We start from the raw sequence: 21345 nt of genomic DNA, 5'->3' as shown, positions 1-21345 counted from the left end.
TGAGGCTGAAGGGAGCTTAGTGGTTATTTAACTGGCCTCCAGCCTCCTGAGTCAAGGCCCAGACCTTTGGAGGTTATGTAACTTGCCCAAGGTTACTCTGCTCACCAGGGGTGGGGGAAGTGCAATAAAAGAGCAATTAGAGCTAAGTGGGGGCAATTAGGGATGGCTTCTTGGAAGCAGTGCCCCAAAGAAGAGGTGAGCTGAAAGGTGATTGCCACATCTCCTAGTAGAGCTCCCATCAGATCACTGCTCCCGCAGTCAGGGATCCCGACAGTGAGATCGTGATCTCAAAACCCAGAAGACCCGCCAGCATCTCCGCCTTAGTCCTTAGACGAAGCCAAAGCCCTGGCTGTGGCCCTGAGTGATTTGGACTTTGCTGCTTGTGTGATCTCGCCTTTCTGGACCCCTGCCGTTGATCCCAGTCAGCCACACTGCAGACAGGAAACTCCAGGGGCCAGTTCCTAACAGAGGAGAGGCATTCCACACCCCTGCACACTAATAGCGAGTTTCTTTTTCTTTCCTTTCTTTTTTTTTTTTTTTTTTTGAGACGGAGTTTTGCTTTTGTTGCCCAGGCTGGAGAGCAATGGCATGATCTCGGCTCACTGCATCCTCCACCTCCTGGATTCAAGCGATTCTCCCACCTCAGCCTCCGATTAGCTGGGATTACAGGCATGTGCCACCACACCCAGCTAATTTTGTATTTTTAGTAGAGACAGGGTTTCTCCATGTTGGTCAGGCGGGTCTCAAACTCTCGACCTCAGGTGATCTGCCCGCCTCAGCCTCCCAAAGTGCTGGGATTAGGGGTGTGAGCCACTACCACGCCCGGCAGTGAGTTTCAACTTTTACAAAGAAATCAACGTTCGTATCCACTGATGACAGAAAGGACTTTGGGAGGTGGTAGCAAGGATAGTCACGCCAGCCCCGCATGTCAGCCATAACGGGAGCTGCCGTGGCCTCCATCGTGTCGACTTCCCAACAATGATAAGTGACAGGCACTGTGGGTAACCTAATTTTGCAAGGCAACTGAGGCAGAGGGTAAGTAACTTAGTCGAGGTCACATAGCTAGTTAGTGGCCTGAACCTAGGCCCTCTGAGTCCAGAGCCAGAGCTCTGCAGTTGCAGTAGAGGCTGCTGTGTCCTAAATTGCTGCCAGTCTTTCGAATCTTGCTAGGCTACAAGCTACTCCTTGAGACTGAGTTTTCCACCCACACCCCATCACTCCCAGCACCCAGGAAGTGCCTCGTGTGTGTGTTAGCTGGCCCCTTTGCTGCCCAGCTCTGCACTGTTCAGTCTTCCGGGTGCTGACACCAAAGTACTGCTGTTTTCTGACCACATTGACCGTATATAGTTTTTTTGGTTTTTTTGTTTTGTTTTGTTTTGAGATGGAGTCTCACTCTGTCGCCCAGGCTGGGGTACAGTGGTACGATCTCAGCTCACTGCAACCTCCACCTCCCAGGTTCAAGCAATTCTCCAGTCTCAGCCTCCTGAGTAGCTGGGATTACAGGCGTGCACTACCACACCCAGCAAATTTTTTTGTATTTTTAGTAGAGACAGGGTTTCGCCATGTTAGCCAGGCCGGTCTCCAACTCCTGACCTCAGGTGATCTGCCCGCCTCAGCCTCCCAAGCAAGGTACTGGGATTACAGGCATGAGCCACCACGCCCAGCCCCATATATAGTTTTGTTTGACATTTTGGCTATATAAGTGGGTGCCACAGCTCAGAGGTGGGGCTGTTAACTCAATCCCCAGCCCCTCCCCCCACAACTATCCTGACAGCCCTAATAGGCCCCTGACTTTTGTTTACTGCTTCTAACCCCTGCTGCTTGACAGGTTTGTGGTCAGGGGACCCTGAGACTAAAACCCCCAAGGAAGCATCAGGTAGGGGAGCTAGAATTGCCTCTTAGCTGTGTTTCTGTCTGACCTGCCAGTCGGCTAAACCCATGCTGTGTCACATCCACTCACTTGGTTTCCCTAGGGTTAACCTCTAGCTGGACTCTAGTCTGCACCTTGGGAGGGTATCGCTTTAGTCTTGCCCACATGGCTTGGAACAGGTTATTCTGTAGCATGCCAAGGACCTCAGGGTGGGGCCCTTTATGGATGTTTATTTTGGCTTGGGTACCCTTTGTGTCTAATGCAAGGTTCCTGCTCCTCTCATGCCCCCAGTGCAGGATGGAAGTAGGCACCTATTCACAGACTCTCTGGAGGAGAAAGACGTCCATCCCCTACCTTCCCTATCACTCCTGTTCAAATAAAATTCTCACCTCCCGGGCAGTGGAATGCATCCTGACAGTGTTAGCTTTGGAAGGGTGCCCTTCTCTTCTCAGCATCCCTGCCCCCTTCAGAGCAGTGAGTGGAAGGGCTGCCTCTCGCCAAGGGGATAAGTGCTGAGTGAGCGAAGTGGGGTGAGCCGAGGCAGTAGTGTCTTGTCAGCACCCCCTGGGCTAGCAGGAAAAGGGAGGTTGTCCTGATTAACAGCTTTTCAACACCCCACCTCCCCCATCTTCCAGACTCTAGCCTCAGCCCTGCAATCCACCCAAATGCATAGCCCAGAGAGTTGGACTCACCCACAGTTGGGGGACTAGAAGACAGCTGAGTCCTGGGCCAGCTCTGCTGACTTGCTGTGTGTTTAGGCCAGGTCACTACACCTCTCTGAGCTAAGCACTTGTTCAATAAGGCCAATTAAACACTTAGTGAGTGCCCACTGTATGCCCAGTGCTGGATTAAGGGTTGTGGGAATGAACTACTGGACATCATTTCTGCCTTTGGGTTGGTGGGAGGGTATCACCACGCAATGCATATTATGAATTGAGTGGGGTTGGGGCATATTGTGAGGGCCTGTGCGCTTCAAGGTAGAAAAGTTCCCATAGGCTTGGGCTGTTTAGGTGGCTCCCCTGACCCTGGCCTGGGGGTTGCCTCCTTTCTAGCTGCATTGCTCTCTAGGCTCCCCTGCCCTGTGTCAGAGGACATTGCATGGGGGCTATTGCCTGGTCTGCACCTTCTCTGCCCTCCCTCCCTACAAGCCCTCGGTTTTTACCTGGTTGGATCCAAAACCTAGCACCAAGCATGAGGGTAATTATTAATGAATGTCCTGAACCATGAAGCCGTGTTTCTCTCTCTCTTTTGGCCTGTCTCCCAACAGCCCCCAAGCCCAGAGGCAGCACCAACAGAGCCCTCCTCTGCCCCTCAGCTGGGCCCACCTCCTGGGAGACAATCTGGAAAACTGTCACTAGCCCCTGCAGTGGGCATCCTGCCAGGCCAGATTCTCCCCCAAGCCAGCAGATTTGCTGGTGCTGACCATACTCCTCTGCCCGTCATCCATGCAGTGCCCTCCTAGCTGGGGACACTCTGCTCCGTTTGGACAGGTCAGTAGGTTGCCTGGTGAAAGCGTGTGTCAGCATCGCTGTGGGAGTATGTCTGTCTAAACCCAGGGCAGGCTCCCACGGCCGAGGCAGGTACTTTTGGGTCCTGTTCTAGAAGGTTCCTGTCGCCACCAACCACACTGGAAATTCAGAGTTCACAGAACTCAGTTTTGGCACAGCCTCTCTTTTTGGAATGCTCTGAGACTGACAGCTGCTGCATATGGTCAAACCCTCCATCTCCACCTACCCACTGTTGGGGTTATTGTGTACACATCTTTTTTTTTTTTTTTTTGAGACAGAGTCTCGCACCATCACCTGGGCTGGAGTGCAATGGTGCGATCTCGGCTCACTGCAACCTCCACCTCCTGGGTTCACACAATTCTCCTGCCTCAGCCTCCCGAGTAGCTGGGATTACAGGCGCACACCACCCCACCTGGCTAATTTTTTGTGTTTTTAGTAGAAACGGGGTTTCACTATGTTGGCCAGACTGGTCTGGAACTTCTAACCTCATGATCCACCCACCTCAGCCTCCCAAAATGCTGGGATTATAGGCGTGAGCCACCACACCCAGCCTGTGTACACATCTTAAAATTTTCCCTAGACTCTAAGCTGCCTGAGGCCGGCTTCCCACCTGTGTATACACATTCTTACACCCCTCTTCCCCACTGCTCTGCATACGATTTAATCTGTGCTTATTGAATTGGTGGGCTCTGGCCTGTGGCATGGGAGACCCTTAGACAGGCTGGAATAGGGACCTGGTGCTTCCATTTGGTGTTTCCCAAAGTGGGCCTGAGGCATGAACCAGACTTCAAGTTATACAAAATCAAGATGAGGAGGGTGAGGAAAGCAGGGAGATGCAAGTTAAAATGTGTGCTTCTCTCCGTTAGTATTGAGTCATAGAAACTCAATTTAAAAACAGAAGCCAGGCAGGGCCGAGTTGGGGAGACAGGGTTATTGATGACTTTTTCTTTCTCTGCCTCTCACATTTTCTGTAATGTGGTTGTATTGCTTTTATAACAAATAACTCAATTTTTTAAGGGATAAAATGTATGCATGTACCATTAGCCACTTCCACACTGGGTATTTTTAATGTGTGAGGTATACAAACATCTGGTTTTAGCAGAACATACTCTGAAAACCAGTATCACTTCTGTAATCACTAACAGTGTGTAGTTGACCCTTCGTATCTGTGGGCTCCAAAGGACTGACTGTGGGACTTGAGCACTGCAGATCTGGGTATCCACAGGGGGTCTTGAAACCAATCCCCCTCCAAGGATACCAACCTGGATTGGTTCCCGGAGACTGTATTGAACACCTGACTGAGAGATGCACTGGTCCTAGTTCATTCATGTCTTTCGAGTCTTTGAATTTAGCTAGCACACTGCTGGCTTCCTGGGCAGCAGCGCTGTGGAATGCTTTGAGGAGAAGGACAAGAGAAATTAGGTGAGCCTTTGGTCTGCAGACCAAGTTGGAGGTAGTATACCAGGACAGAGAGTCACCAAGAAGAGAGTGTGGCAGGGCCAGGGACACCCATCGGGCTGTTCCCAGTGTTGATCCGTTTCCCACACAAAGGTGGTGGGGCTGTGGTCTGGGAGGGGAGTCCTGCAGGGGCCCATGGACAAGTGCAGCCTTGGACCCACTGTGCTCTCAGCTCCACCCAGTCCCGTGGGGGCCCAAGACTTGCCCTGTCCTTCAGATGAACGGAAAACACAAGCACAGGCAAGACTTGAAACAGCACAGGACTGTGTGTAATTCAAAGTCAGGACTGTGCTATGGACAGTGGCCCATGGCATGGGTCATCCTGAGGGTCCGTGGGAGGCAGGTTCTGCCAAAGGAGGCTGCAGGTAGGATGTGCTTGATACAGTCTTGGTACCAGTATGGTGGTCACTACCCACATGCCGCTATGCAATTTTACCTTTTTCACTTGATATCACTAATCATTACGCCTGCTTACTTATTTATTTTTTGAGACAGAATCTCTCTGTGTCACCCAGGCTGGAGTGCAGTCGTGCCATCTTGGCTCACTGCTACCTCTGCTTCCTGGGTTCAAGCCATTATCCTGCCTCAAGCCTGCTGAGTAGCTGGGATTACAGGCATGCCCGACCACACCCGGCTAATTTTTGTATGTTTTGTAGAGACGGGGTTTCACCATGTTGGCTGGGCTGGTCTTAAACTCCTGACTTCCAAGTGATCTGCCTACCTCAGCCTCCCAAAGTGCTGGGATTACAGGCCTGAGCCACCGTGCCCGGCCTGCCTGCTTAATTTAATGTTTTCTTTTCTTTTTTTCTTTTTGAGACAGAGTTTTGCTCTTGTCATCCAGGCTGGAATGCAATGGTACGATCTCAGCTCACTGCAACCTCCATCTCTTGGGTTCAAGAGATTCTTCTGCCTCCATCTCCAGAGTACCTGGGACTATGGGCATTCACCACCATGCCCAGCTAATTTTTGTATTTTTAGTAGAGACGGGGTTTCACCATGTTGGTCAGGCTGGTTTCAAGCTCCTGACATCATGTGATCTACCCACATCGGCCTCCCAAAGTGCTGGGCTTACAGACCTGAGCCACCGTGCCCAGCCTGTCTGCTTAATTTAAAATTAAAACTAATGAAATTCAGTTTTAGTTCTCCAGTCACTGGCTACATTTCCAGTGCTTCATAGCCATGGAGGACTGCGCAGATACAGAGCATTTACATCATCGGAGAGTTCTCTTGGGCAGTACTAGAGTATTGGGCCAGAGCCCGAGGTTTCTAGTGCCACATCTGGCCTCCCTCTGCGCCTCGTCAGCTTTCATTTCTGCTCTGGTCCTATCCACTGGAAAACTTGTGAGCACAGCCGAGGCGAGCGCAGCCCCTGGACCAGCTGACAGAAAGCATGTCTTTGTGCAAGCCGTGTGATTGCCTTGCCAGGTCAGTCCTCGTGGACTCAGATTGTTCAGCAGTGGCTGCCTTGGAGGTGGACCAGTCTGTACAAAGAGAATCCTTTTTCATTGATCTCTGACTTGTTGCTCATAGTCTCCAGATTGTTCTAATGGCCTGCTCCAGCCCAGCCTCCCCACTCTGCGGGGAAGCACCAACTATCCCTCAGCCCTTATGGTTCATAATGTACACTGATCAGGGGATTTTACCAGCTAAGCAGGTATTTCTCTTCTTAGGGTGAAAACTATGCGTGTATCTTCCCACCAGAAATCTAGAAAGAATGGAAGAAGGGGACAGCTAAAATTTTCAGGAGTTTTCCAGGGTTTTTTAGGGCCCATGGTGGGGGTCTGGGGCCAGGAAAGGTGAAGTAGGGGAAGGGGAGGAGGGGCGGGCACTGTTTTTAGAGTGGGTGGAACACCTGACTGGGAAATTGCTCTGGTCGTTGTTCATTCACGTCTTTTGAGCCTCAGTTCCCCATCTGTGTTTGGGCTTCTTGCCCTGCTTCATGCTCCGTTGCTTGGGCTTGAAAGGGGCATGGAGTGAGCCCCTGGGACTGTCCTGGCCTCGCTGTTGGTTTGCTGGCTGCTTTCTCTGCCATCTTCTGCTGTCATGTCCCTCTTTCCTGACTCCTGCCTGTCTCTTGTTAAACTGTGAGATCCTCCTGAGCAGGGTCTTTGTCTTGTGCTTCCTTTATTTTGCCCAGTGCCTGGGCACATGGTTGGTGTTCAGCAAACACTTAATGAATCAGTCGACCCTGGTTTGAGCTGCATTGAGCAACAGAAGTTTGTCCATGACTCTGGCCCCATCTTTGTTGGGTTAATAGGTTGGGTGGGTTGCCCTGTGCATGGATCGGGGAGCTGGTGCCTGGCTAGATCTGGCATTTATAGCAGGTGTGCCCAGCTACATTTTTGTGCCTCCAAAGAGGGGCATGGCCCAGGGGTCCCTAGGGGGAGTGAAGGTGAAGAGAACCCCCTGTTCTACCACCTTGCCCTCCTGTTCCCCTACCCTTCCTGGGAAGTAGCCAGGAGCCTAATTTTACACGTGGGGAGAGGTCCAAGGGGCTGTGTCCTGGCAGTCCACAGCTTGGTCAGTTGTTTAGCTCGCAGCAGCCCGGGATGAAGGGCTCTGCTTCAGCAGGCTTGAGGGGAGACGGACCTCCCTGGGCAAGTCTGAGAAGTGGCTGCCCCGTTACCACTCACTGAAAACATTTCACAGGGGGACAGGATGCAGCTGTGTGAGGCATAGGGCCTGCTCCCTTGCCTGACTTAGAAACCTGGCACATTACTTTCCCTTCTTTCATTATATCCTCCCGGCCACATACAAAGCACTCTTACCCCACAACCCTGGACATTTGTAAACAAGAAGTTCTTGCATCAGGAGCATCTCTAACTTGCCTGCGCACCAGCCTTCCTGCTATCGAGCCTTTTGATCCATAACCTTGAGAATTGATGAGGAGGTGGCATCATTCCCATTTTACAGGTGAAGAAAGCGCAGTCATGACTCCAGGCTAGGGAGTAGCCAATGCCATACAGGCTCATCTGTCAAATGTTCTTTCACTCCACCAGGAAGGCCGAGGCCTTGCCAGAGCCTGGTTGGGTGTTAGGGGTTAAACAGGCTTGGAAACGTCTGTGCTTAAAATCCCAGCCCTTGTGGAGGAGAGAAAGGATGTGTGTGTGTCTGAGGCATGGCCCTCATTCCTTCTGCCTCTCGCATTTCACAATGGGGCTGTGTCTCAGAGTGAAGAATTGCCATTTCCTGTTGCCCGGCCTCTCATCCTGGGCCCCAGGTTAGGGGAGTTGGAGGTTTTTCCAACCCCCACCCCATCCCTCACCTCAGCCTAGCCTCTCTGTACTAGGAGGGCCTGGCAGTATTTTTCCATACCTTCAGCACAAAATGGCTCTCTGTTTCTTTTTTTTTTTTTTTTTTTTTTTTTGAGACGGAGTCTCGCTCTGTCGCCCAGGCTGGAGTGCAGTGGCGCAATCTCGGCTCACTGCAAGCTCCGCCTCCCAGGTTCACGCCATTGTCCTGCCTCAGCCTCTCCGAGTAGCTGGGACTACAGGTGCCCGCCACCACGCCTGGCTAATTTTTTGTATTTTTTAGTAGAGACGGGGTTTCACCGTGGTCTCGATCTCCTGACTTCGTGAGCCACCAAGCCCGGCCGGCTCTCTGTTTCTTAATCCCAGTCACGTCCCATGCCCCAGGTGGCTGGGGAGGGATGGTGGGCGGGGGCAATGCATACAGGACAGAAGAGGCAGGACAGCTGTGCCTGGCTGGCCTCTCTGCTTCCTGGCATACCTGGATAGTGAGGGCAGGGGTAGTGCATAGTCAGGGGATACCAGCCACATGGACAGGCTCCCTCTTCTTTCCTACACTATTTGGGGAACGTCTTTGAATTGCAACCCTGTGGCTTCCAAATGGGGGCCTTGGTGACCAGAGCCCCTGGGGTAACTGATGTGTGGCCTGAGATCTGAGTCAGGGAGCCTGAACTTTAGGGTAATACTCCTAAATACTCCTTTTTTTTTTTTTTTTTTTTTTTTTTTTGAGACTGCATCTCTCCCTCTCACCCAGGCTGGAGTACAGTGGTGTGATCTCGGCTCACAGCAACCTCCACTTCCCGGGTTCAAGCACTTCTCCCTGCTTCAGCCCCCTGAGTAGCTGGGACCACAGGCATGCACCACCATGCCTGGCTAATTTTTGCATTTTTAGTAGAGATGGGGTTTCACTATGTTGGTCAGGCTGGTCTCAAACCCCTGACCTCAGGTGATCTGCCAGCTTCAGCCTCCCAAAGTGCCGGGATTATAGGCATGAGCCACTGTGCCCAGCCTCCTTTTGCATCTTGCCCGGTGATTTTGAGGTTGTTGGGCATTGAGATCTTGCTCTTGTCTCTAATTGTGACTCAGTCTTCTGGTGGGGTTTGCGTTCAGGATCTGGGGGTCATCATGGCAGAAAGCCCCCTGCCCCCCTGCACAGAATACCACAAGATGGTCTGTGCTGGTTTCCTGGTAGTTTCTTGTACAATTTATTCCAGAGAGGATGGAGGCCAGCTGTTGTCTGTCTCCAGACGCAGACTGAACCAAAGGAAATGGGCTTGGACTGCAGCCGGAGGGATTTAGGTTAGAGTCAGACAATAAGGAAGGATTTTGGGACAGGTGGTTGGCTCTCAGGAGGATCCTGCAGGGGGCTTTGAGAAGAAAGATGGGGGCAAGATCGTGCTCAGAGGCCGCGGGTGGATGAGAAAACCAACTCCTTGAAAGAGCTCCTTGGGGGCCCGGTTTGGGTGGGAAGGGGAATGTTGTGTATTAAGCAGGCAGGGAGCTTACTTCCTAGGGATAGAGAAACCCAGCGGCCCCATCCCTGGTACAGGATTAATCCCATCCTGCTTCCTCATGGGCTTTTCTTTTTTAATTAATGAAGAGGTTTACAGTTTAACCACTTGATAATCTTAAACAAATTATAATAAATGGGTAGGCTTAATAATCTCTTATCAGAACCTCAGCCCTCAAGGATGACAGTTACTTATTACCCCAAGCTGCCAGCCACAGGCACGGGGGGAGGGGAGGAGGGAAGAGCAGGTGAGGAGGCCCCTGGGTTGGAGAATTTGCTAGGTTGTCAGGGGCATTCTGAGAGGCAAGAGGTAAGGTAGTGTCAGCCCCAACTGTGCTCAAGGATACAGGTGTAACCTACAGAGACAAATGTGGCACAGGGGTCAGAAGCCAGCTTCCTCCCAGGGAGATAGGAGTCTGGCGGTATTGGCGGTGGTGAGACTTGTCCTTAGAGCCCCTGGCAAGGGGGCCCAGGGCAAGCAGATGTGTCCAGGGGAACAGGACTGGCAGCCACCAGGACTAAGGAGCCTCATGGATCAGATCGTCCTTCCTTACCACTGCTGGGAGGGCAGGAAATCAGCAGCATGCATGGGGAGAGCTGGGGCCATCAGGCCTTTGAACACCCTGGTATTCCTCAGCTCCTCTCCCCTCCCCCTCACTCACCTTCCTCCTTCCTCTGGAATCCTGATGGTTCCAGAGTCCGCAGGGGAACTGACTCACCAGGGCTAGAACCTCTGGGGGCTTTGGGCTTGCAGACACGTAGGGTAGGGAGGAGGCCCCGGGGCCTGGAAACAGTCATCAGCACGCACTGTGCCTGCACCTCTCTGGGCTCCCTGCCTTCTCCAGTGGAGCCAGAGCCCACCATCCAGCCTTGGAAGGTACACGTCTTGGAGACTCAGTCGTTTATTGGGAAATACTTGAGCACATACTAGAGCTAGGTTCTGTTCTGTGATTAAGGGATGCATGAGTCTCTCCTTGTAGGGCTCATGATCTATTTAGGGTAGATAACTAGGAAGCCAGAGAAACAGATGCCTAGTAGAATGTCAGGTAGTGATGAGTGCAGTGAGGTGAGGAGCGGGAGCTGGACGGAGGCTTAATGTTCCAGGTGGCATGGCCTCTTTCAGGAGGGGACATTGAGGTGAAACCTGATTGAAGTGAGAGTGAGCTGTAGGAAGGCACCTGCAAAGGCACAGGGGGGTGGAGAACTGCTGAGTCGGAGGGACTGGCCCATGCCCAGGAGGTGGTAAATGGAAGGAGGGCATTGCTGTCAACACCTAGCCCAGCTCCCCAGCTCTGGAGGCCACGTGCAGCAGACACAGACCCTCAGAATGGAGGCGTCCTCCCCAAGCCCCTTGTTCTATTCACAGAGCAATAATAGTCACATTTACTTTCCTTCCCAGTGCTCGTTTCTGGAACACGCCCCATGTGCCCAGCACTGAGCTGTTCATCATTTTTTGTAATCAGCGCCAACACAGCGCCAACACAGTGAAGCCATGACTCTTGTTTTCCAGATACGGAGTGTTAAGCTCAGAGAGGTGATAAGACATGCCCCAGGTAACCCACTAGTGGATGCTGGAGTCAGGATTTTGAACCCAGATGTGGCCTTTCCCCTCTGCCCTCTCCCCTGTGCTGCTCACAGAGGGCCCCACACTTGATATTTGTGTTGGAGGGACTGGCCGGCCCAGCTTGTGTGCCAGTGCAGACCTGGGTTGGGGAGGACAGGAAGCAGGCCAGCACGAGAGGGGCAACTGGGTGGCCCGTGAACTGCACCTCCCTCAGGTCATTGGCCCCGGGATGGGGAGGTGGTGAGTCAGCAGTTCCCACAGCCTCCTTTCTGGCCTGCTCCAAGGACTGTTTTTAGAAACCTTGAGTGGCTGGTGGCTTCCTGTGGCTGATCCTTGACCCCATCCCAAGGTCAAGGTAAATCTGAGGCATCTGCAGGGGAATGGGCCAGGGAGTGTAGGCACGGGCTTACCCTAACTCCTACAGTCAGGTCAGATCTGTGGGTGTGACCACACAGCACAGCCCTTTATCTGCCATGTCACCAGTGTCCACCTGCACCTTCCCTGCTGTGCTTTGGTTGGTGTTTCTCAGCCCAGTTCTGGGTGGCAAGTGGAGGGCTGGTTGTTCTGTGAACAGGGCCTCACCTGCTCTGTGCTCGGTCACCAGCTTGCTGTGTGGCTTCACCATCTCTGTAGATTCCTCATCTACAGAATGGGAATAGTGTATCCTTTTTGTCTGGTTTCCCTTCAGGGTCTTAGGTCTCAGATGAGATGGTGGTAGAGGAGTTCTGGGTGTGAGAGGTGCTTGATGAATGTGGGGTTTTGGTGGGGAAATGCTGACTCAGGCCCTTATTAACCAAGTCAGGGAGGAGTGAGCCAGGCCTGAGAGCACTGCTGGCTTCCCTGGAAAGGACAATGTGCCAGGGGCCCAATCCAAGTGCAGGGGCTTGGGTTAGAGCTCTCTAACCCCACCTTAGAAGTAAGGCCTCTTCCTAGTGACCCACAGCCTTATGGAGGAATGGGGGAGGCTGCTCTGCCCAGCTGGACAGGCTCAAGGGATCCCAGCTAAAACTGTTTTCCTGTCCCTGCTGACACTGTTGTCCCACTAATTGGGAGACACACCTCTTGGCATCAGTCAGGGCAGAGAGGTGTCAGACATCCCTAGGATCTGAACTCTGGGGGCAGAGAAGGAGACAAAGTCACAAGTCCAGGCCTCAGTGTCCCAGATAGGGCAGAGACACCAGCACAGGACCACAGACCTGGGCCACAGCCACCCTGGGCAGGGCAGTGGTTGTGAATTGGGGTAGAGAAGCTACAGGTAAATGAAGGATGTCCCTGTCGTCATTTAAGCCTCCCTGGACACATCCTACCTTCCCTGAGAAGATGTGGCAGAGGTAGATTTTGAGAGCATGGCCTCAGAGGGTCAGCTGGTATGTGTGTCTGGGAGGGAGGGGGCTCTTTCCTGCTCCCCAGGGCCACTTCTCAGGCACACAGCAGTGCTGTGGGACCAGGAAGGGGCCCTCGAGGTCCCCTGTGTTTGCCCGCACAGGGATTTCCAGTGTCAGTCACTGATCAGCTCAGCCCTCCAGGTGCCTGAGAGCACATGCTGACATTCCATCCTGAGCTTGGGCCCCACGAGCCCGTCACTGCTTGCCTTAGCCAAACCTGCAACCTCAGGTCAGCTCTGCCCTGGGCTTGTTCTCACAGGAGGGATGCCCAGCTGCCCCCTGCCCCGGGGGATTACCGTCCCAGCCTGAGAACAATGCGGGCAGGGTCACCTGCCTTGTTTTCTTTGTTCCTCCCAGTGAGGACAGGGCTCCCAGGCCTGTGAAAGGCGGAAGCCCAGAGGTTTCTGCTGAAAACCTGCTCCCATCTGGCAGGGGCTTGCCCTCCTGAGCGTGAGACCTAGCAGTGCCTCTGGGCTCTGCAGAGACTGCTGAGAGATGGCCTAGGAGGGCGGGCTGGGGGAAGCCCAAAGGTGGACAAGAGGACAGTTCCGCCTGTGTGCCTGCACAGCCTGCCCCGTGCTGACGTCAGGGGTGGGGCTGCGCTCAAATCCCTAACGAGGGAGAATGGATTGGATCTAGGGCAGTGCTTTTGAAACTTGGCTGAACATAAGATTAGAATCACCTGGGGGAGCTTTGAAGCATCCTGGTTCGCAGTTCAAGCCCCAGACTATTTCTGTTGGCATCTGTAGGGGCAGGACCCGGGCAGGAGTATTTTTCCAAGCTCTTTCAGATGATCTCAGTTTGCAGTCCAGGTTAAGAAGAAGTAGTATGGTGACCGATGAGCTAAGTCCTGAGGATAGAAATGCATTTTCTTGAATGTGCTGTGGAGAGAGGAGGTAGGGGAGGTATCACCTGCCCAGGCAGGGGGACTCCAGTGGTCATAGTCCAACCTCCTCATTGTACAGAGAAGCAGGCAGGCAAAGCAATCAAAGATTCTTGGAGGATCTCAAGACAGTACTGGCAGAGCTGAGCCAAGCCTGGGTCTTTAGGCCCTGCGCCAACGTCCCAGCACACCAAAGCCTCCAGCCGTTGATTTGGCCTGCCTGCCTTCTCAAATGTGATCCATACTCCAGATAGATATCAGAGCAAATCTGAGAAAAGACATAAGCAACCACAAGCTAACAAAGTCCGCTTTGCAACAGCCCAGCTCTGGTCTTCGAGGAGACGGGTGTGGCCCTGCTGCCTTTGGTCCAGTATCTGCTCCTTCCCTGGGAGAGATAAAGCTCAGGCGAGCTGGGCTGGCCGCTGGTGCAGGTATCAGGGTGGCACCACTGGGCCCTTGCCAATACCTTGCTCGTAAACTATAGCTGCCCTCCGAGCCACACCCTGGTCACCTGACCCGGGGGGAGAGGCAGTGAGGAAAATACCAAGAATTCCTTCTCTCTGCCCTGCATACTCCTTTTTAGACAGGAAGATGGAGAAGACCTGATCCTCCCTCCCCCTGTCAGCTTCCACTAGGGCAGCCCCTGCGTATTAGAATCACTTCTGGAGCTTTTTAAAAGCTGTGCCAGGTCAACAGAATATCTGCAGCTGGGGACCAGGCATAGCATTTGTTTAACCTCCAAGGGGATCCACTGGGCAGCCTGTACTGAGAGCCACTGCCCATTGTCTTGCTTCGTGTTCACGCTGGGTGGGGGCTGGGAGGGAGTGGGACTAGAGTTCAGAGAAGCTGCCATCTAACACCTCCTGGCCTCAGCCTCACCTGGGGAGGTACCGGCGGCTGCCAGGGGTGATGGGGGGGAAGCGGTGAAGACAGGATGGGACTAGTGGTGGCATTTCTTACCCTCAGCAGCCCTGCCCAACTTGCTTGGTTGGATGGGAAACTGGCCAGGGTGGCTGTGAGCTTCTGAGGGGCAGAGGCCAGGAGAGATGGGGCTTCTGAGGGATGGGGTGAGGCATCTTGGGCTTGCCCATTTCCCTCTGTCCCTGACTCCCAGCCATCAGGTGGCCAGGGAACATCTCTGGAGCCACAGTCCCTTCCTCCATGTGGCCTGAGGGAGTTGATGGATCAGACTGAAAATTGACAGTTTTCTCTGTTAAAATGGGGAAATGGGAAGAGGTGGCAGTTGTGAAGAAGGTTAGGGACAGTGTTCTCACCCTTTCCTGCCTTCCAGGCACAGGGCTTTGAAATCCCTAGTCCTTCTCTACTGCTTGTCCAGGACATGCTAGCCCCTCTGCTTCAGCCTTGGGGGTGAGCAGCTTTGCTCCTGGGTCTCAGATCTCTGCAGGGTCTTGTTCCTGACGGACACACGTGTGAATCACACCCTATTGATTGCCGATACATTTATCCAGTGCTTACTGTGTCCTAGGTGCTTTTCATATGTGCAGAGTAGGTGTTATTTTGCAGACAGAGAAAGTAAGCCTGAAAGGCTAAGTTATTTACCCAGAGGCTTGCTGCCAGCCATTGAGAGACCCCTCTGATTCAAATCCAGGTTGGTTCCACCTTTTCCATGAGCACAGGTCTGCATTTGGAAGATGGCCCTGTGGCTTCCTAGATAGAGCTCAACCTGAGCTGCAGAGGCCCTGCTAATGATTGAGTGCCCTCAGAGAGGAGGGGCTTTGGGATTCAGTAAGGAAAGTGGTCAGCTGGAAGTAGATGTGCAATTTCTATTGACTCTTCTGTTCCTTTGCCTGCTGTCGGTACATCCACTGCCCTCGTGGAGTTTCCCGAGGGGACAGGCCTCCTTGCAGGAAGGACAGTCCCAGTCACCTGAGGGACCTCTCCCACTCCACTGCTGATTACTCTCCCATCTTGAACCCTCTCCTCTGGGCTCTTGTCTGCCTCCCTCACCTTGCCCCTTCCCCAGCTCCTGCCCCCTGTCCTCTCCTCTCAGCCTGGTGATCCCCACCTCTGCAACCCAAGACCAGTTGGATGCTGGTGGTTTCAGCAGCCCCTGTGAGCCCCGCCACCACTGGGGTCTGTGCCTCTCCTTCCTGCCCTCTTGCTCTTCAGGCCTCCACCTTGTTTAACTGATGAATTTAGTTAAAAGCCAACTGCAGAACGATGCTGGAAGTGGTTGGGGATGGAGGGGCACTAGAGGACAAGTTAATTGAGGCCAGGGAATATACTCTTATTTATTTAAATGTATTTATTCACTCATTCAATAAATATTTGTTGAATAGCTACTGTGTGCTAGGCAGTGTTATAAGCTTGGGGAATACATCAGTGGAAAACAAAACAAACAAAAGGCCCTGTCCCCATGAAGCTGACACTCTAGGGGAGTCTCTGCATGTCTGTGGATATTGCCTGGTAGGCCGTTTCACTTGTACCTAGAAGCTCACCTGCATGCCTTTCACCCCTGTCTCTACATAGTGCAGAGGTTAGGAGCCACCTGGGCCCTCATCCCAGCTCCACAACTAACTAGCTCTGTGACCTTGGGCAAATGCTTCTCTTTCCTCATCTGTAAGATGGGGGTAGTAATAGTATCTACTTTAGAGGGTATTGGCATTTTCTGAGATAAGTGGAGTGCTTGGATTTAGGTGCTTGTCTTCATAAGTGCTTAAATATCAATGTATTATTTATGAAATAAGGATGAACAAGCCATGCCCACACCCCTTACAAGGTTGCTGGGAGGGGAGGTGAGAGGAATGATAAGTTTCTTTCTGTACTACCAAGCACCACACACATAAGAGGATCAGCTCTATTTTCCCTTCCAGGGCCCGATTTTACTGTCCCTCCACAGGGCCAAGTGAGCTTTGACACATGAATTAAGAATTGATTGCCGGGCGTGGTGGCTCATGCCTGTAATCCCAGCACTTTGGGAGCCTGAGGCAGGTGGATCACCTGAGGTCAGGAGTTCGAGACCAGCCTGACCAACATGGAGAAACCCTGTCTCTACTAAAAATACAAAATTAGCTGGGAGTGATGGCACCTGCCTGTAATCCCAGCTACTCAGGATGCTGAGGCAGGAGAATTGCCTAAACCTGGGAGGCTGAGGTTGCAGTAAGCTGAGATCACGCCACTGGACTCCAGCCTGGGCGACAGAGTGAGACTCCCATTGCAAAAAAAAAAAAAAAAGAAAAAAAAGAAAAGAAAAAAGAATTGATGCAGCTGGGAATGGTAAAGGAGGGTTGGCCCATGAACCCATGAACCCATGAACCACTGACAATCCAGGAGTCCAGCAGAGGCTGGAATGGAGGAAGATTATTAAGGCTGCATCCTGCAGAGCAAGAAAGAATCCTGTGATCCTAAAGTGATGGCGGCTGCGTTGCTGGAGGCAGGGCCAGGAGTAGCTCTATGGGCGCCAGATAGCTGTGACCCCAACAGGCTAACATCTTGACTTTGGTTTCCCTTACCCTACCCCGTAAAGGGGAAGCCCCCACCTTGCCGTGCCTGCCCATGTCTGAAGGTGGGCGGCATGTCCTGAAGCCCCAGTCCAGATCCCTCTCTCCAGGAAGGGGATGCCCCACCACTGCCAAGGGAAGCCTCAGATCCTTGGGGGATGAGGGGATGTCTGGGAGTCAAGATTATTCAGTCAGCACAGTGAGCACCTGGGAAGGTGGGATCGGGGCAGCTGGACATCTGAAGTTCTGGGCAAGGGCACACGTGGCTGTTTCCTCACTGGAGCAACAGAATGAGAGCTGGTCAGAGTGGCTGGACTGGTTTTAGGGCACTGTTTTTTCAGCTGGTGGGAAGCGGGTGGGAGTATGCACAGGCCTCTTTCCTGTGGCCTTTATGGGGACAGGAGATACGAGAACAGCAATTAGGACCCAGATGGGCCTGGGTTCTAGTCTTGGCTTCACTGTTTTTAGCACTTTCTTAACCTCTCTAAGCCTCAAATCCTCAGTTGCAAAATGGAAAAAATTATAGTATCTTCCCAGCAAGAATCTGTCCTCCCTAAATGAGCTAAAGGCACATAAAATGCTTCGCCCAACTCTTGGCACATAGGAAACCCTCCGTAAATCACAGCTGCTTTATGGTGACGGTGATGGAGGCAGGGAACTCTACTCCGTTCCCAAACAAGAGCTGGGCCTGGGCTTTGTGCAGGCTCCCCTTTTCCCGTTACTCTCCAGGCTTGTATGGAAAATGAAAATATTGTCTCGTGTGAATTTGGGAGCCAAGTTAAAGATTCCAGCCAGTGAACAGGGGCCGCCTCCTCCCGCGAAAGCTGTTTCCCTAACCCCGAGGACGGGACGCCTTGTCTGACAGGGTGTTTAGCTGGCTCTCCCATGTCCCTCCCCCTAACCCAGTGATGGCCTCAGTCCTGGGTCAGCTTTTCAGTTCTGGGAGACCGATTAAAGCCCCCTCCTCTTCCTGCGTAATCCCAACCATGATCAGTGAGGTATCCACAGATACACATGGTGGGAATAGGGAGCTGGCACCCCAAATTCACATCCAGACCTCAGCTCCCTGAGCCCGGCTTTCCTCTGCCAAGTGATGCCTGGCAGAATGACAGCAAGAGCCAGTTAGGTAAGGTGTGTAAAAGCCCCAGCGAGGGGTGTCTGACATACAGCAGCACTAGTACTGCTTCTCTCCACCAGCACTTGGGTAGAGCTGAGCTGATTCCCAGGCCAGCTGCTTGGGAACCACAGCAGAGAAGGCAACAGCAAGGGACAGTGGGGCAGCCCAGGGGCAGGCAGACCCGGGCAGAGGGAGGTGGGAAGTCTGGAAGTTGCAGACTTGAAACCAGACAGTCTACAACCTCGCCCTGTTCTGCCAGGTAACTAACCTCTCTCCGCCCAGTGGGTGTAATTGCCACCACAGGGTCTTTCCAAGGAATGAGTAGTGCTTGCAGCCCCGGGGAGTTAGGGGCTCTCTCCAGCGCCTCCTTTGCCTGCCCCTTGCTGGGCAACCACAGAGTGATACTGGAAGTCATGGGGAAAGCACATAATGCTGTGGCTGCCTGATGAGCCAGGGCCCGAGGCTGTGAGCTGGTACCCAAAGGGCACACCGTCAGTGGGGTGAAGGGTAGAAAGCCCAGCTCTTCCACCTCTTCCCACTCCCAAACTTAATGCCTTCCTCGGTTACCCTTTTTTGCCAATTCTTTTGTTTGATGTCTCCTTAGCACTTACTAAATGATTCCCAAATCACAGGTTACCTTTGGCAGCTCCCAGGGGGAGCATTTTTGGCCTTGTGGGTGTGGTTGTCCTGTGAATTGCAGGGCATTTAGCATCTCTAGCCCCCTGCCTACTCAATGCCAGAGCATCTCCCATCACCCATTAGAATAAACATATGAGGAGGGCAGGGATTCTGTCCGTTCACTGCAGTATCCTCACTGCCTAGAACAGTGCCTGGCACATGAAACATTCCTCCATAGAAAACATTTCCGGACACTTCCAAAAGGCACTGCCACCCCAGTGGAGAACCCCTGTTCCAGACATACCTTCCACAACACCCTTGATGGATGCTGGCTACCCTGGTCTAAATACTTGGTGTTATCAGAAATTGATTACTACAAGGAGTAGCCCTTTGTAGACTCATTATCCAAAACAGCCACCCCATCTCCCCTTGGACTTTGGCCTGTTGGTTAGCATATCATATGAAGTCTGACACCCAGAATGAAACAAGGTGCCCCATATGTGACCTGACCTTGCAAGGAACAGTGGGCTTGTTACCTCCCAGCCCTGGATAGACCTGGAGTTGACATAGCCTGAAGTTGCATTTACTTTTCTTGTGACAGCCATCCTACTGTTTGTTGATTCATGGTCAGCTAATATCCAGGGACTTTTCCCTTCAATCCTCTACCAGTCTTTTCCAATCCAAAGTATAAGACTTAAATATTTAAGTGGATACTTGGCATGTTGTTGATTTTGGCCCCTATATCCAGCCAGATGATTTTGAATCTTGATACTGCCATTGCTGTGTGTTAGCTATCTTCCCATCCCATCCCATCCTTATCCCCAATTTTGCATCCACTGCACATTGGATTGGTAAGCTATCTCTGTCCTCACTGTGCTGTGGTTTAAAATATTGAAGAAAGCCAGGCCTTAAGCATGATGGTGGAGACTCAGTCTGGGTTGATAATGATCAATACCTCCTGGGGTTGTTTGTCTGCCTTTGAATGGACCCAATTAATCCTGGCTCCACTGACATTTTTGTGTCTTGTCCACATGAATTTCTTTTAAGTCCATCTGTTAGCTGCCTTGCTGATATCTGGATGGATTACATTCCACAGAACTTCAAGGCTTTGCAACCCTTTGAAAAGGAGATGCACTTAGCTGAGCATGACTTGTTCTGGGTGAATCTGTGCTAGTTTCTAGTGCCCACCACTTCCTCTTCTCATGTTCCAAACATTCTCCTCTCCCCATTTTGAAGTTTGCAAGAGTTCAGGTTTGTTTTCTGAATTTCTAGAATCCACTCTTTTCCTTTTTGTGAAAAATGGGAACAGCTTGTCTTCTGACATCTTTCCTGTTCCCCGTGATTCCATGGGGTTGACCAGAGGTGGTGCTGCAGCCTCACCTTTGGTCAATGATTCAATTATCATTTCAAGATGTTCTTGTATGTTCTTATATATTCTTTTCTTGTAGGCCGGTCCCATTCAAGATCGACATCTGAGGTAACAAAGGCAGATGCCAAAGGAGAGCTGGGTGGTTCCGCTTTCTCTGCCATCTGTTTAACATTAACATGGCCCTGGTACTTCCTCATTCTCTTGCTCCAAACAGATTTGATGTTTTCAGAAACCCATTGGATGGTCCTTAGTATTTGTCTTAGCTCTCCTGTTGGCCTGTTAGTATCTAAATGTCCTTTAGCCATTTCACACTGAAATGGTCTGGCCAGCTAGACAGAGAGCTCTCTGAGGGCAGGGGCTGCCTTGGCCAGAGTTTGATGCGATGGTCCCCACTTTCCACTTTGATGCTGCACAGTCTTCACAGCCTCGGAGACGCTATAAAATGCCGGAGGCGGCAGGGCAGTGAGCAGTGTGGTTTGATGGTCTGACAGACAGGCATGCCGTCATGGAAAATTCTTTGCAGAGTGTGCAGATCCATTTACACAGGCCAGCTGCTGCTTCTGCAAATTACACTTTCCTTCAGAGCAACCCACCCATGCCCTTTTTTTCCCACCAAACCTCAGTCATGCCCTGGGTAGGTTAGAAACAAGGTTTTTCTGTCTCCCTCTGTTTCCATCCCTCACTCTTCTGTCTCTCTCAGTCCTTGTCTTGGTTTTTATAGGCAATTTGGCTGAATGCCTAGCTTCTGGTCTTGATGGCCTACCCATCTGCAGGCCCTCCGTGGGGACAGGACTTGAGCCCCAGATTTAGAGCCCCTTCTTATGCGGCTTCTGGAGTCCAGGCCCTGCCAGCTGATAAAGCCCCACAGATAGGTTGGAGCCAGTGGCGATGGCAGTGTTAGGGCCTAGTCAGATGGGAACAGGCTTGCAGCTGTCAGTATTGTAGGAGTAGATAAGTTCCCCACACCTCTGCCCCACCGCTTCTCGCAATCTCCAGGGGGACATCCCATCCCCAGGTGGCCTCTCACCTGCTATCCACAGTTATTGGTAGCTCTTTGGGGATTGATAGCACAGTTATGAGTCACCCTGAAATGTACTCACCCTCTGATCTGTCCCTTCCCAGACAGTTGCTCAGCCCAAGGCAGAGAGAGAAAGGGCTACAGGGAAAGGAGGGAAGTGAGAGCCTGTAGGGGAGAGGTACATTAGAGTCTTAGGCTGGGGGAAAGGAGGACCTGCTGATTTGCATGCCCTCTGAGGACAAGTCAACAGGGCACTGAGCTGACCTGAGCAGGTATCCTACAGTGGGCTGAAGGGTATATGGGGGGGCCCCTCCCCAGCCAACCCTGAACAAGGAC

The 21345-nt window shown here is 52.2% G+C and overlaps 1 protein-coding gene across 1 annotated transcript in view; it reads left to right on the top strand.

Moving 5' to 3' along the window:
- The window catches only part of KCNK5 (potassium two pore domain channel subfamily K member 5), a 40638-nt gene that overhangs the window by 11788 nt on the left and 7505 nt on the right, over window positions 1-21345 (top strand). The window lies entirely within an intron of this gene.

This window comes from Nomascus leucogenys, chromosome 17 (genome assembly GCF_006542625.1).
Source record: "Nomascus leucogenys isolate Asia chromosome 17, Asia_NLE_v1, whole genome shotgun sequence".
NCBI lineage: Eukaryota > Metazoa > Chordata > Mammalia > Primates > Hylobatidae > Nomascus > Nomascus leucogenys.
Note: the sequence above shows the minus strand (reverse complement) of the source record. Positions and strands in the feature narration are given on the sequence as shown.